The following is a 15091-nucleotide window of genomic DNA, read 5'->3' as shown; positions in this document are numbered from 1 at the left end:
CTTGTGCCACAATAACATCTGTCAATCTTCAAAGTGCCACAAAACAGCTATTTTTTGCCGAAATTAGATCAAACATCGGGACATAAATCTTTAAAATAAATAATACATATTTTAACTAACTTTGGATGTTGAGAAATATATACTGTAGATCCAGGCTACGCAAATGCATTTTCTGCAGTTAGGATGAAAACAGAGCACTAATCTAAATAGAGCTGAGAGAATAACAAGCCGCACATGCCCTGGAATAACCGGGCTGCTGGGAGGGCTGAGATTACAGTGCATTGCAGTTCATAGTTAAAAGAATGAAACAAAAAAGACAGCAAATTAATCAAATTTCAAGAATAGAGCCTGTCTGATTATAACAGCAATTAATAATTTATGCTAGCAGCACATGATACACTAAGAGTTCCTACATCAGAGAGAACAAGGAAAAGAAGAGGCATTTGATAAGCTATGGATAAAGATAGAAACTGATCCAGCAAGTTTTAAAAGGTGAACTTTCTTCCTGATTATAAGCTGGAAAACCAAGCTCAGCAAACTTTCTCTCTCAGGTAAATGATACAGTCTTAAGGATCTTCTGTTCAGCTAGTGGCTTGTTGTGGTAAGCAAACAAAAATAAAGCAATTTGCTGGTGAGAAGCAAATATAGCTGAAAACAGCCACCCATTAAGACATTTAGTTGCATCAGTCAAATCAGCAAGGGGGAGCCCAAAATCATGCCACTCAAGGTGCATATCAAATCTAACCAAATTATTTTTGCAAACAAGGCAGAAAACTCCACAAGCATCTTGCCATCCCTTGCAATACAAATAATAACAAGCTAAATGACAACTACAGTAACAACAAATGAAATTATGCAATAACTTGCTGCCATTTTGTGATACCCCAAATGTTCCAAAGCAGTTGTCTCACCCTGCCCAATGTTAGGGCTGGCCCTGGCACCTGCTGCTCTGATTCAACCTGCATTATTCACTCTGTGGGACTGTGTGAAAATATAGTTCTTGCTTTTAATGCTATCAAAGTTGCAGAATTTACTATCTGCTAGCCCTGGTTTGACCAACCATCAATTGACCAAGAACTAACCACTTGCTTGCGTGTCTTCTTGTACACAAGCACGCTCAGTTCCTTTGCTGGCTTTATTTTGTTTTATTTTATTTACCACATGAGGAGGGACTGGTGAGTGAGGACTGGCTGTGGAAGAGCTCCCAACCAACAGATCACTTGCTTGCCTTTCTGCCTACTTATGTGCAGACACTGTGAAACAGGGTATACATAATAGTACATTATAGATAATCTGTCATGAGAAGAGGAAATTCCTTAACAGGTAAAAACATTTCACAGCAGCACTTTTTCACACTTCCTAGAGTTTGCTGATTAACTTGATTTATGATTGGTTCCTGAGAGGAAAGCACAAGCTTCATGTCAATGCATCATTGCTTAGTCACGAAGGTGAGCCTGACTCATGTCTCCAGAGCAATAGCAGTTTTCAGCTTCTAATGATGGGCTATCTACAGCAGTTTGGCCCTGTGCCAATAAGCTTTGTGCCCTTGCCCATCTTGACCTGCATGTGAACATACAAAACAGCAGTTGTTATCATGTAACCATATTCTCAAAAGCATTTTCTGTTTTCAAAATTATGCATAATGTGCCTTCACTTAATCAACAGCAAAAATCAAAACTGAAAAAAGCTTAGGGCTGCAACCCTATACACACTGCCTAGAGAAGTCTTACTGAATTTCCTGATACATGATGTAATGTGCTATACCATAAATCTATTTAATGTCAAACACACAGAAACAATTTTAATGGGGGAATAATTTTCCAGAAATGTAGGGACCAACGACAGTCACTCTTCATGGCCTTCATAGATCTTACAAAGGCCTTTGATTTGGTTAGCAGGGACGGCCTTTTTAAAATACGTACTTCCCAAGATTGGATGTCCACCTTGTTTCCTTTACATCATGAGGAAATGAAGGGCACTGTAGTTTTTGATGGCTCAACATCAGATCCCTTTGACATCCAAAGCGGAGTGAAATAGGGCTTTGTCTGAGATCCTGTTTGGGATCTTTTTTGCTGTCATGCTGAAGCACATCTTTGGAACTGCAACAGAAGGTGTCTATCTCCGGACTAGATCAGATGGAAAGCTCTTTAATCTCTCTAGATTGAGAGTGAAGACCAAAGTCCAGCTGAAATGCATGTGGGACTTCCTCTTCGCCGATGATGCAGCTGTTGTTACCCAAGACTTTGGATTAACAATTAGCCTGAAGAAAACACAAGCTATGGGCCAGGGCGTATACTCACCTCCCTCTATTACCATCTCAACACAAGAATTGGAGGTTGTTCATGAATTTGTGCACCTTGGCTCAACAATCTCTGACACACTCTCTCTAGATGTTGAGCTGGACAAACACATTGGCAAAGAGCTACCATATTCTATAGACTCACAAAGAGAAGCTGATGGCATATACCAAGATCCAGGTCTATAGAGCCTGTGTTCTGAGTACTGTAGTGCAGTGGACTGTACTGCAGTGGACCCTTTGTGCATGACAGGAGAGGAAGCTGAACATGTCCCATATGCGTGGTCTCTGACACACTCTTGGTATCACCTGTCAGGACAAAGTTCCAAACAGAGTAGTCCTAGAACGAGCTGGAATTGTTAGCATGTATACATTACTGAAACAGTGACGTCTACGCTGGCTTGGGCATGTTGTGAGAATGGATGATGGTCAGATTCCAAAATATCTACTGTATGGAGAATTAGTGCAGGGAAAGTGCCCCAGAGGAAGACCACAGCTGCGATACAAGGATATCTGCAAGCGGGATCTGAAGGCCTTAGGAATGGACATCAACAGATGGGAAACCTTGACATCTGAGCGTTCAGCCTGGAGGCGTTGCAGCACAGCCTCTCCCAATTTGAAGAGATCCTTGTCCAGCAGGCTGAGGAAAAAAGACAGTCCCCAAACCAGCAAAATCAGGGAGCTGGACAGGGGACAGATTGTATCTGTCTTCAGTGTAGAAGGGATTGTCACTCTCAAATTGGCCTTCTCAGCCACAATAGACATTGTTCCAAGACCTGTATTCAGAGCACATTACCATAGTCTCTCAAGACTGAAGGATGCCTACACACAATTTTCCTGCATCTTCCAATCCCATCCCAAAATATTACTGTTAAATCTAATGTAACTACAGTGAACCTAATGGAATTGTGTTTGTGATTCTTGTATAAAAATAGCTGAAACAATGTGAATTTGCTTACTCACTTATTGTACATAGCCTAATGCCTTCTATCTTGAGGTCATTCTTCTGTTGCAGAGACACTGTGTTTTGTTATTGACAGATGAGCTACATTTTGTACCTGAGGAAAGGTGATGCTTTTTGTTAAACTGTGCATTCACCGTGACTGATCTCTGGATTATTGTCACACAATTTTCATACTGTCTAGCTAATATTACTCATGACATCATGGGTAATATTAACTGACAAGGCAAATGCGTAAGTTACCAGTATTTTCAATTGTGTCATCTTTTCTATATGCAACCAGCCCATCTGAACTTATAGTCCAGTGGTTCTTAACCTTTGTTACTCGGATGCTTTTGAACTGCAACTCCCAGAAACCCCAGTCAGGACAGCTGGTGGTGAAGGCTTCTGGGAGTTGCAGCCCAAAACTCCTGAGTAACCCAAGGTTAAGAACCAATGGTCTAAAAACTGTTATTGCTACACACTTCAGTTTTGCCAAGAGGGGAAAAACATTGCAATCCATTCCCACACCCTAGGAAACATATTAATCATCCCCAGTATACAGTACTTCACTTTCATGGGTCCACATTACCTTTTCTGCATAGCCACCAGATAAATATTACACTATTTCTTGTCATACCTATTGCATATCAATTAACCTTAAAGGTTGAAATTCAGTAGCAAATAGCATCTGAAGTCAGTCTATTGAATCAATGGAACTTATGGAGAGGTTGGCTCACCAAATCCCCACTGATTCAATGGGCCTACTCCAGTTGCAAGAGGGAAGAGATAATCCTCGCCCTTTCTGCTATCATCATGCTAGCATTAAATTGTGCTATATGAGTCTGTTTTTTTATGTTGCATTTGCTTCAGCACCATATTAATCCTTTATTTTTGATTTTTAAAATGAAGAGCATCTACAGTTCCAACTGCAGTCAGTTGGACAGTGCTGGGATTATGTCCTTATTGATCTTGTTATAAAGTAAAGATTACGGTTTAGCTTAGACCATTTTATTCAGGCTGAGTAGTACGACAGAAAAAACAAATTTGTGCAGCAATTTTCTTTCAGTCGATATGCTGTCATCTAGAACTGACATTTGTATCTAAATCTGTCCCAGTAAATTTGACACAGAAATTCCCCAAGCCCAATGATGCGGCATGTAGTATCTTTAAATTGACTATCGATGTTCTCTTTTTCTACCCTCTTTCCTGCCAATTATCATTCCCCTCCCTCCCCTTCATGAAGCTATTCCAGATACTGCACTGGGCTAATGGCTTGCAGCCCTGTGACTACCTCAAGGCGTACAAGTTGTAAGAAGGGCAGGGCAGAGATAATTTGGCTTTTGACTTCTACTGTCATCCAGTGAACATGTTGGTTAAGGTGAACATATGTTCACATTAATGGAGAACAATCCTCTATTTGAAAGTGTGTGCCAAGTTGAAATTCAGTTTAAGGATCAATATTCAAAATGACAGAGAGCAGAGACCCTGAAGTTGCCCATGCACACTTAGCATGTGAGCAGCAGGCACATAAGACACCGTGACACAGCCTTGACCACTCAGATGAAATATACTGTATTTCAATTAATATAATTATGACATAATTATTATGAATAAACCCAAATTCCTGGTTATATATCATGTAATTATTATGAATAAACTCAAATTCCTGGTTTTATTTTCATCGTGGATCAAGGAAATGAAGAATTTGAGAGCCATTAGAAAGGGACTCCTAATAATCTCTTGTATTTATGAATGCAGGAGATTAGTATGATTTTCCGTCTGATGGTTTCCAAACCCTTCATTTCTTTGATCCATCATGAAAATAAAACCAGGAATTTGTGTTTATTTATTATATTTATAAGAAATGTGACATCTTGGAAAAAAAAACCTTGAAAAGGCTTTGGCTTTAGAGGGTCTCAAGAAAATACTCTAAGACTTAAAAGACCTTAAAATAAATAAATAAATAGTAATGTAACATAGTTGTCCATTGTTTGTGAGAGAAGTTAATGGAAGATTGTGTTACCTATTGAGTCATTCTTCTATACTGGTGTGTTATTATGCACTGTCAAGTCACTTCCAATTTATGGTGACCCTAATAGAGTTTTCTAGATATAGTACCTGACACATTCATAGAATGATTTTTGCTATTCCCCGCCCCACCCGGTGAATGGCAAATAGAAATTAGAACCCTGTGCCTCCTGAGGAACACCCAACCTGTATAACCGTGAGCAAGCTCCAGAGTCCCAGGAAAACCCCCAGAAGAAAATAAGGGTAAACCACTTCTGAGTATCCTCTGATAATCCTGGAAAGCGTTATCATAAGTCAGAACTGACTTAATGACATGCAATCATATTTTATACCTTGAGTCCTAGTCCAGCACTCTATTCACTATATCACACTGGTTCTCTGTTATGCACAACTACTAAAGCATATTGTTTATGCCAATTTCTAGGGGCGTGTGTGTAGATACTGCTCTCTTCTGCATAAGCAGATTCAGTTTTCTTAAGGCAAGAATTGCAATTTGTCCCTGCTGAGCTCAAAAACTAGTGAGAAACTAATTTTAAGGAAATCTATTTTTGTCGTAAAGGTGTATTATCACATTTCAGCTATTCATTTTTCCTCACATTACTGTACATCCTTTTTTTAATTCTGTCATCCAGTTTCAAAGGTTTTGTATACTTTGTTTCTCCACTTTGCTGCTGTGTTCCCTGTGGGGAAATCTGCTCTCTTTTCACCAACAGAAGAGAATCGAGTGCAAAAAGCAAGGATGGGCAGGAACCTGATTTAAACTTGTGCAGTGAAATGAATTCCTTGCCATGTGATAGTTCAACAATCTCCATCATGCTTTCACTTAGCCTGTTTCCTGATGAAAAATATCAGCAAGCAAGCAAGTAAGAAACAATTACAGAGAACCTTGCTGAAGGAAAATGAAAATATCATGTCTCATGATATCATGTCTCTGCATGCACACAATAAACTTTCTTCCAGACCCCAGGAATCTACTATCAAGTCATCAGTGTTCCAGCTCAAGGCTGGTGCTATCTATCACCACTTACCCTATGATGGAAGATTCAAAACAATCTAAATAGTCCATATAAACCAGGGGTGGGAAAATTATTGCTTTTGTTTTTTGGACTCCAGTTGCCAAGACTCCAATCTAGCCAAGTCAATCATAAGCCATGATGGTAATTCAGCATCTTGTGGGGCACATGTTCTCTACTCCTATATAACGGTCATGTAGCCAGCTATATCACTTCACTCACTAAATGAAAATTTCATTCATCAGATGGGGGGGGGGAATGGTCTTATTTTAACACTTGCAAGTTGAAAACCTTTGTATATGTACTTTATAGTTGTTGATTGTTAAAGGACAAAGTAAGAAGAGATTAGGCAGTGTAATTGCAGAATCAAATGATTAGTTAAGAAAAAAATCTCAAACTGTTAAAAAAAGTGGCTGAGACTAATTTTTAAAGGAAGATGTTCAGATGGTGTGCAGACTCCTCCTCAACTGGAGAGGCAGGACTCTCCCCAACCACAGTATTCTGTTTTGAACGACGACAAGTGTGGTACATTTTTCTCTCCATTGTAATGCACAGATCAGTCTTACTCATGCTTACTCATAATTAATTTCTACTGTGTTACCTGTAAGAGTTTACTTCCAGGTAAACATGCATATGATCTATAAGTGAAAGTGCTCCCACACTGTTTGGTCATGCCAATCTGAAACAATAAACTGAGATGGGTCAAGTTTCAGATTAGACATTGGTCAGTATCCTGTTGAGGATTTCTGTGCGGAACTGAAGTTGAAACAGTAGTTGTGGCTATGTCAAAGAGCCCACAACATCTTCAGAAATTTTAGTTTTGTGTGTGGCACTGGCCATTATGATTGTGAGCAATACTGAATAGCTCTAAAGGTATGGTGTTGCCTATAAAAACCAGACTAGGTATGTGCCTAATTTCTATGGCACTCAGTAGAGCTCTGTAATAGTCTTATTGTTACTTATCTTATTCTTGCAGGGATCTAATAGATCCCTGCATATTTACTTGAGATGAGTAAGCTCTGTTGATGAAACTGGAATTTACTCCTGAGTATTTACTTGTCCAGTGGAGAAAAGCTGGCTGGATTTCAGTTAGGCCTATTACAGTATTAATACATAAAATTCTAAAAAAACAGATGCAGGCGAAATCAGCGACTTCCATCACAACAGCATATGTGATTGGAAATCAGAAAATGATTTAACTCAAATTGATTTGTGACATATTCTGTTTTGTCGACTGTGATACAAGACTACACGTAGGTATATGTGCAACCACATGCACAACCCAACAATATTACGTGGAAGCACTGCTCTACAGGCGCTTTTGGCAGCCGAGGCCAATTTGCTGCCACCAGGATTCCCCAAGGGCTGCACTGATCACTGAAAATGAGGAAAGGGGAAAAAAGGCAAGAGAGAGAAGAAACCAGAAGTGTCTGGGAGTCCACTTCAAGTTGGGAGACTGCCATTTTGCTGTTCAAAGACTCATGGATGGCCCGCAACCAATTTAAAAGGCACTTCAACTGAATTGTTACTAGCGGAAGTCCCCAAGTGATTCCCCCCCTACTCCGCCCCATGAAAGCCATGGGGCGGGGGAGTATAGGAGGAACCTGACGGAACCGGAGGCTGCAAAAAAAAACCAGCCTCGCCGAGCCGCATGGCGCCTCAGGACTCCACTTCGCCCCACCCTCCTCTTGGCTCCCTTCTCTTGCCAACTGGCTGCTGTCATCTTCCCTCCTCCCAGTTCTCAGCGCGCGCGCGCGAGCACTGTTGTTTGTTCCAGGGAATCCGGGGAGCACGTGGCCAGTCCGTGCACGGCCCGGACGGCCCCGTCAGAGGCGCTGGTTGGCCAGAACTTGGTTGGCGGGTTGATTGGCGGGCAAAAAGAGAAGCGAGCTCTCCCGATTGCTCGTCGCCAGGCAGGAAACTCGCCGCGCCGAGGCCGGCGCGCGTGCTCGGGGGTTGCCTAGAGACAGGGGCGCGCGGGAAAGGAGCGCGGGGGGCCGGGAGGAGAGGAGAGGGGTGGGGGAAATGTTACGTGGTGACGTTCATTCTATATGAGCGCGAGCGGCGGGAGCTTGGGTCTTTTTACCGCCAGCCGCGCGGCGCTCCCCTCTTTCTCTCCTGAGTCACTCACTGCGAGACCCGGCCTCGCGCAGGTACAGAATCAGGGCGCGTGGCTGCTGGAAGGGAAGGACGGAGGGAAAGAAGGAGGGAGGGTGGGACGATCGGCAGAGGGTTGGCGGCGGCGGCGGCGGCGGGGAGCGCTAACGAGCGCTCCCTAGGAGAGCTCAGCCTTATCGTTGGGGGGAATCTAAGACGTCGAGGCGCGGGATGGGAGGAAGGGAAGCGGGTAGAGGCGGTGCCCTTTCCTAGCCTTGCCTCTCTCATTCTTTTTTGGGCGTGTGGGAAACATGTCGCCCTCTGGAGCAGTGGCTGCTGGACGGACGGTGAAGGGTGTGTGTGTGTGTGTGTGTGTGTGTGTGTGTGTGTGTGTGTGTGTGTGTGTGTGTGTGTGTGTGTGTGTGTGTGTGTGTGTGTGTGTGTGTGTGTGTGTGTGTGTGTGTGTGTGTGTGTGTGTGTGTGTGTGTGTGTGTGTGCGCGCGCGCGCGCGCGCCGCTCTCACGTCCCCTTCCAGGTCACTCTTGCCTCCGGGCGAGCCAGTGGCCGGGAGGGCAGCTCTGAGTTGGCTTGGCCTAGCCTGGCCCGGCTTGAAGTGCAAACAAAACACGTGGGGAAGAGGCGGGTTTGAGCGGCCTCGGCCGCTTCCTCGGAATCTGGCAAATAGGGTGATTTTAAAAAAAATCTCTTCGAAAACTATGTACTGGGTCGGCTAGAAAAAATGCGGGCAATCCGACAGGTCGTCTTTGTAATGGAGGGCCTTATTCTGGGGGGGGGGAGACGCCTGTTCTTAGGCAGGGCTTGGAGGGGGAAGGCTTGTGGCGGGAAGGCTTATGATGATGTTCCGACCCCCACGTTCGCTGAGGAAGATTCAAGGCCACATGGGTCAGTTTTGAGAATACTTTTAGGTGGGGTTGTGAAAGGCTCCTCCCCGGCCCTCTTGGAATCAGTAGGGCTGTTCCTCTGGTCATCAACGGTGGCTGGGCTCCGTTTCCCTTCTTCTGGGCTCCGTTTTTGCTCTGCTTGGAGACCGAAAGAATACGGAGTTGGCGAAGGGCAGCCATAGGTGCTGCGAGGGGGGGGGGCGGTCTTGGGGAGAGAAAAATAAGAGTTTAAACTCGTTTTTAAGGGTTCAGGTCAGCATGACGACTATCTGTTGTTTCTGACGCACTGGATGGATAAGGCAATGCCAAACATTACAAATATATACATACACCTAACCTATTACAACCCCTTGCCTGCCCCTCCCTTTACCTGGAACTGGAATGTAACTGTGCTATGTACTCCCTTGTATCATATAATGCCAATAAAGGTTTCCAAGAATGAAAAAAAAATACATACACTTTATTAGCATTTTACGGGTACACAGAAGTCTTACTACCTTTTGTTACAGCTGTTTGGGAGGGGTTGCACTTTAACTGGGAGGCCAAGCTTCATGTGGTGGGCAGTTTGAAAAAGGACTGAGGAAGCAGTGTTGACTGCTTAACTTTGAACTGACAAGGGTACCTCGCTATGATGGTGCTTGGCACTTCTCTCCTTTTTCAAGGGGAGACAAAGGGGTAATACATAGAGCCTTCGCGAATATATTAATACATAGAGATGTTGGGGGAGAGACAATCCAAGTAAAAGATGGAAACAGGATTTCATAATGTGGGTAGAATAATAGGCCTTACTTCTGGAAAGATGTGTAATGTGAGTTAAGAGTAAGAGCTTGCTTTTGAAACTAAGATTTCCAAAACATGTTTGCCATCTACCTGCATTATTTAATGGTGCAGATGGTCAGATAAGTGCTGGGAAGGCCCCAAGCATTCTTGCAGAATGACTTGGAGATGTTGGTTCTCCAGTTTCTCTAGAATTGTAATTCCTGAACAGATAATGACTTTTAAATTGGCTTAAAATTCTTAGTGGCATTCAAGATCTCATGTTCACCTTTGATCAGTTCATCTTTTCACTGAGCAATGAATAGTTCATAAATAAGAGATTTTAAAAACCAGAAGTCTTATGTGTTGCCTATTGCATACTTGACTTAGGCTGCTGCTAGAAGGACAGCTAATACTATCAACAAAAAGCCATTATGCACCTATTCAGCCTTTTCCTCTTGGAAGAATTTCTCTAGTACAGAGAAAGGTGGGGAAGAACAGGTCAGTGTTACAGGGGACCTTTTGTCCAGTTCCCCTGTAAAGTTCTATGTTTGAGGCAGGGTGGTTGCAGATAAAAATCTTGTTTGGAAACATCCGGGATCTTGCATCTTGTATGTTATCAATAGTATTAAACGTTGCAATCTTACAACAAAGTTTGTACTTGTGTAAATTGCTGTAAATATTTTGTAGGCTGGTGGTGGGTTCGAGTAAGTACTTTGTTCTGTATTTTCAGAATCATATTTGTCTCGTTTCTGAAGGGTACCCATTAGTGATTAGTTAATAGAAGTAGTTAAGAGCATGGACATAACTGATGTGTTATCCTAGTTGTCAGCAGAGAATAGTTGGAATTAGGTGAGCTCATGATTCAGGAAGTAAAAGGTGTGCACCATCCTTCTGAAGAAGATGGGAGTTATGCTTCAGAGCAACAAGTAATGGTTTGTATTGAAAGTGCAAGTAGTCAGGTATATGTTCTAGAGATGTGCACAAACTGCTGGTTTGGCAGTTCATGCTGGTTCATGTATCAGCTGTTTAATGCTTCAAAACCCCACCTCTTCTGACTGGCACCCACTCAGAGGCAGTACCTGGAGGACATGGGACAGGGAAGCTAGGCTGCTGCCTCCTGGATGGGCACTTACCAGAGGAGGCAGGGCTTTGAAGTGGCAAACACCTGTTTGGCTGAGCAGTGAACTGCTGAAGCAGCCATTTGCGGCCATCTCTAGTTAGGTCATTCATAGTAATTCATGTATTTAAATAATGTCAAAATCATTGATTTTGATACAGTTCTTTGTGGATGCAGTTTCCTGTATGAATGGATCTCCTTTGGAAATGTTAAAGCCACATTCCCTTCCTCTGTGGTGTGAATGCACACCTTCTGTATATTGGGAGACATTAAGAAAGGAAGGTTTCATGACTAGTCACTTCATGAGGGTTTGGATAGTATAGAAGTTCTGCATAGGTGTATCTGAGGAAAGAGGCCTGCAGTGTGGATTTGACTGGATAACACTGGACTTCGGACACAAAATAACTATGTGCCATCAGATCAATTCTGACTTACAGCAACCCTTTTCAGGGTTTTCTAGGTAGAAAGTACTCAGAAGTCATTAACTATTCCCTTTGGGAGGGGGGCCATCCTGGGTCTATGTAGCTTGCCCATGGCCACACAGGCTTGCTCTCCTGGGGTGTACATTAGAGAACTGAGCTGTCCAGTCAACTAGACACAAAATTGTATGTTATAACGAATTGTAATGAAATATTAAAGATTCTGCTCCTTGAAGTAATGAGTTTGAGAGGCAGAATTTCTGGAAATTGTTATGCTGTAGGTACACTTCCCAGGTAAAACAAAAATGTATACCCCCCAAAAAATATGCAAAATTTATTTTTATATCACATCTAAATTTCACTGCTTTAACAACATAAACCAGTGTTTTCATATAGAATTGATGTATATTTTACTGGTTCTGCACCTTATGCTATCAAAACATCTGTATCTTGGTATCTGAGAAGGGGGGAAATTATGTCTGACAGTAAGTTTGAATAAAGATATGAGTATCATGTGATTTTTTTGTATGCAAAATGCTTCATATACTTGAAACAAAAAATAAAATTTTAGTTTTGAGAAGGGTGTATTTAGCATTTCTCAAGACTCCTCCCCCCAAAGAAGTTCTTTTATCGTGGCTTCAGAAACTGACATTTTGCGGTGATGCTATAAATTTCAAATTTGGGTGGTATTCTTTAAATAGCTTTATGTTGACGTGTTATGTTGAAGTGCTAGCCGACAAATTTAGGAAAAGAAGTTTAAATTGGCATATCAAAAAATAGAAATACATATGAATAATACAAAATACCTTCTATTAAGACAGTACAATTGTTTTTTTCAGTGTAGGCTACCATGGCCAGACTTTATTTGTAAAAATCCACTTGCCACAGAGAACAAAGTCATATGTCATTCAGAGTATTGTTGTACATGGTCTTAACTAGGGATGGGACTTTCATATTTAATTGGCTTTCACTCCCATAATTTGGTAGGTACTCTCCTGGCTGAATTATAGGAGTAAAAATCCAAAGTAGCAGCAGGTAGAACAACCCCTCTAGCTGCATTCAGTTTTCAGCCAGTCTTCTAATGAGCAGAGAGAAAAACACTTCATTGGACTGTGGTAATTGAGAGATTACCTAAGACTTATAAAAGTGCCAGAGTTGGCAAATTCCAAAAAAGGCGGTCTTCATATATTGTGGAGGCAGCGTCTGTCAGAACTCACCGTCCCAGGCACCTTTGCAAGTTCCAGGGAACCTTACAACTCCTACAGTGTAGTGTGGCATTTTATTCTTTGCTTATTGGAGGACCAGCACGGAAACTGAATGCAGATAGAGGGCTTGCTCTACCTCATGCTGCTTTGGGTCTTCACTCTCATGATTCAGCTTGGTGGGTCCTGTGAAATTGTGGGGGTGAAAGTGCATTAAATATGAAAGTCTTATTCCTAATGTTAACCAGTATTGCTTTGATGGCTGACTGGTGTATTCCAGAGTTGCAAGCTTTATATTTTCAGTTTTCTCTTGCCCTTCTAGTGGGCTCAGTATAAGCATACATGGCAGTTCTCCCAAGTTCATCCTCACAAAGGTCCTGTGAGTTAAGTCAACAATGAAAGAGTGTGACTTGTGAAAGTTATCTAGTGAATTTTATAGCTGAATGGGGATTTAAAACCAGCTGTTTTGAATCCTAGTTCAACACACCTCTGCATCACACTGGTTCTTATTAGCAGACTCTGAACATCTTTGTACAGTACTTGGTAATCTTTTGAGATCAGCCAAAGAGCAGTAATTTCTTTATTAATCTTCCTCCATTCAGTTTGTCATGACTTTTTAATGCTGGAAACGGTGTGATATCTAGAGATTATCTTCTTCTTTTGCCCTTCCCTGCACACAGAAAAGATGCTCAGATAAACAAAACATTTCTTGTTTCAGTGTTCTGAATGCATGATGGAATACAATGATAGTATGAATTAACGATGTTACCAAATTTTAGCTTAGCATATTAATACCAATTTCTGAATCACTGCTTTGCATTTGTTTGAAGTAGATAGTCTTAGCTCTTTAAGCAGTAAATGTTTACCAGGATCAGTTTTTAGTCTGAAAACCAACTTTGTTTTAAATTCAGTACCCAGGGTCTGAAGGCAGACAGCACTAAGATTTAAAAGTGTTTGCGGTCTACATGTATCTTACCACTTTGCACTTGCTTTACGAAAAAAAAGGTTCAGTTTTGCCACAGTTGCTATTTGCACAGTGCAGGTTGGTTAATGCTCATGATATTATGAAGAGCCCGTATCAATAATTTTGACTGTAAAAATAAGTATAAATGCTGTCTTTCATCTGCACAGGTTTCATGAATTTGCTGCAAGGGACAGGAATTGTGCTGAAGGCAGCATTCTGTTGGCTAATAATCATACCTGTCATTTTAGTTGAGAAGTCAGAATGAAGTGTGGCTGTTTTTGAGGACCTGCTGTGAACTTCATTTACATCATACTTGTCTTAATTGTGCTTAAGAAAAGAGAATTTGAGCTTTGGGATTGAACTGTTGGCTGTCCTTACTGTCTTGGTGAAACCTGATGGCACTGTCTGGTGATACAGTGAGACCTGGCATTAACAGTAAGTGTCTGGCTGCTTGATGCCAGATCTAAGCAATAAATTAAAGCAGAGACTTGTTCTAGAATCACAGATGAAGGTCTTGTGAATATCACTGCTGCTATTATCCTAATCCTGAAGTGAAAAATACATGATGGGGAATTCTAATAGAAACTTACAACGAGATATTAAATGTCTTGCTCTGCAGTGATTAAATGTAGAATGGCAGTAACAGAAACCTCAGGATTGGAAGGTTAATGGATATTGAAGAATCTTTTGGGGGAATGGATTGTGGCTGGGGAAATATGGCAGTGGTGGCAGTTAGTAAAACAATGTATTCTTGGTGAGTGTGTACATTTCTCAAAGTTAACTGAACCTTACACCTAGTTTCCATAAGTTTCCAGTCTAGTTATCACCCTTTAACTGCAGTTTGTAAGAACTAGTTCAATATATTTAGTATATTTATGTGCCTTACCTTATTTCTCTTCTTTTAGTCTTTTAGTCTTTTCATTTAAAAAGAAAATGGTGGTTGCTGGCACTAGCACTAATATAGCTTATCTTTTGTACAATCCTTTTGTGGTCCTTGATCCACATTAATGTGTTGTTTGTGTCTTTTATGGTAGTACTGTGTTCTCTGCACACATCTTTGATTTTTCAGGGAAAAATCAGTCCTCATACCCTATAAAGATCCACTTGAATTTTAATTGGCTTTTGCCATGTCTTATTTAAGATACAGTTAATGGGTTGACTGCTAGGCTTCCTTATCTCCAGAAGTCAGGAGCAAGCAGATTAAAAATTGGTTCCCCTCATGTTTCAGTCTGAGTGCATGTGTATACATATGTGTACTCATTCATACACATATGTACACACAGATTGAAATGTGAGGGAAAAAGGTACCCCATAGTTAAGAAATCAGAGTTGAAACACAGTAACCAAAATC

General features: G+C 41.6%; 1 protein-coding gene across 2 annotated transcripts in view; it reads left to right on the top strand.

The window, feature by feature from the left end:
* Positions 1-8271: 8271 nt before the first annotated feature.
* The window catches only part of NAP1L1 (nucleosome assembly protein 1 like 1), a 43840-nt gene continuing 37020 nt past the window's right edge, over positions 8272-15091 (top strand). The window contains exon 1 of one of the 2 annotated variants that reach the window (XM_020804341.3): positions 8272-8433. The gene's annotated coding sequence lies outside the window, so the exon portion shown is untranslated. The remainder of the gene's footprint in view (positions 8434-15091) is intronic. The other variant, XM_020804350.3, reaches the window with a different exon arrangement.

The sequence above is a fragment of the Pogona vitticeps genome, chromosome 5 (genome assembly GCF_051106095.1).
Source record: "Pogona vitticeps strain Pit_001003342236 chromosome 5, PviZW2.1, whole genome shotgun sequence".
Classification (NCBI taxonomy): Eukaryota; Metazoa; Chordata; class Lepidosauria; order Squamata; family Agamidae; genus Pogona; species Pogona vitticeps.
Note: the sequence above shows the minus strand (reverse complement) of the source record. Positions and strands in the feature narration are given on the sequence as shown.